General features: G+C 37.8%; 1 protein-coding gene across 1 annotated transcript in view; it reads right to left on the bottom strand.

Moving 5' to 3' along the window:
• Positions 1 to 1,871, bottom strand: part of SGIP1 (SH3GL interacting endocytic adaptor 1) — a 167,018-nt gene that overhangs the window by 92,595 nt on the left and 72,552 nt on the right. The window lies entirely within an intron of this gene.

Here is a 1,871-nt window from a genome sequence, read left to right as displayed (position 1 = left end):
ACTATGGCCCCTAGCTGCCCTTCAGGTCTGGAATTGAACCCACACCTGTGGTTTCCAGCCAAACAGAAGACAGGCATATGAGTTGAACATTTACCTGAGGTAGATACACTCCTTGGAGAGAACAATCATTGAGAAAGAAGGGCTGCCAATGCATAGGGAGACAGCTCAGCGGGCAGGAGTCCATGGAGGGATGGACACTGGGAAGAGGTAACTATGGGGAGGAAGTGGGAGGGGAGCTGTTGCATTGTGGTATACTGTGGTCAAAGTCATGAGACAAAGTATATGTAAACTACTGTATGGAAAGTGAATATGCTCTGTAAATCTTTACCCAAATCACAATAAAAAACAAACAAACAAACAAACAAAACCCACCAATAATTGGACTTAAAACCAATACATCACCTGTATAAACATTTCTTTTGTTTACTTTCTTGGTATTTAGAAAGGGTTTTCAGGAATAATTTGATTAACTAAGTTCTCTAAAAGGAGCTCTGGTAGCACAGTGACTAAAGAGAAGGTTGGTGGTTCAAACCCACCAGCCACTTCACAGAAGCAACACTGGGCAATCTTCTGTGAAGATTTACTGCCTTGAAAACCCAGTAGGGGTAACTATGAGTCAGAATTGACTTGATGGCTGTGGGTTTGGTTTTGGTAAGGTCTCTAAATAAAAATAAAGCTTTTTAAGAAAGTTAGAGCTTTTTCTCTGACTTTGTTTCCCCGTAGAAGAGAATCATTCAAAATCATGCTGCTGGGTTTCAAGTCCTTCCAGAATTCATCTTTGAAAGTTCAGAACTTAAAAAATGTTCTTGATACAGCTTTCTTTTCCTATTTTATGGGGGAAATATCCTTGGGAATCCTGGATCACATGGTTTTGCAGAAATAATTTTGATTATGAATCCTTTGGTTAATTTCTATGATTTTTTAAAATTTTTGGTGAGCATACCAAAAGGCAAATCATTAAAGCCAATGACTGTAATAGAATTCATTGGTCTGTATATGAAATCTCTGGGTGGTGCAAATTGTTAATGTACTCAGCTGCTAAATGAAAGGTTGGAAGTTCAAGTCTACCCAGAGGTTCCTTGGAAGAAAATCCTGGTTATCAGCTTCCAAAAAACCAGTAACTGAAAATCCTATGTATAAGTGAGGTATCACTTTGTATGATACACAACACTTATTTATTTATTTTTTGCTGTAGATCTGTTTAAATCTAACACAATTTATAGGAATGTGAAGGTTCTACTCTGATATACATGTGATCACCATGAGTCAGGGCCAATTCAATGATAACCGCTATGTGAACCTCATCTAGTAAAAATAACTTCTGCCCTAAAAATACCTTTCTTTGAAATCTGAACACTTCCATGGGCATTTTAAGAAATGTACATCTGCTATGGCTGGTCTACCGAGGTAGAATTAAAAAAAAAAAATCCATCATACTGGTAGCTTGAACAAAACAAATAATCCATTCAGATCAAATAGTCCAGCCCACTACAAGTGAAGGGCTATAAAGATCTTCAGACCCTCCTTCCTCAGCCACCTGGGATTGGTATGGGGGGATGTGGGAATAAGGAATGCTAATAGCCCTACTTTGAGATGATGTCCTGTCTTAGTTATTCTCTACCATCCAGCCTTGTTTTTTTTGCTCTCCAATTATTTCCCTTTCTTCTCAATGTAGCCTTTCTGTCTAGTGCAGCCTCAGTCATTCTGCTGAACTTACAGGGACGATATCTGACTTGTTTACTTTTGTGTTATACGGCAGCTGGTTGTTTCTTTATCTCACTTGCTTCTCACTCTCTTCATATATATGTATATGTATGTATGTATGTATGTATGTATGTGTGTGTGTGTATATATATATATATATATATATA

Source organism: Orycteropus afer, unplaced genomic scaffold, assembly GCF_000298275.1.
Source record: "Orycteropus afer afer isolate SDZICR_OR568_19922 unplaced genomic scaffold, OryAfe1.0 scaffold00016, whole genome shotgun sequence".
In the NCBI taxonomy this organism is placed as follows: domain Eukaryota; kingdom Metazoa; phylum Chordata; class Mammalia; order Tubulidentata; family Orycteropodidae; genus Orycteropus; species Orycteropus afer.
The sequence above is the reverse complement of the archived record's forward strand: the minus strand, read 5'-3'. Positions and strand labels throughout refer to the sequence as shown.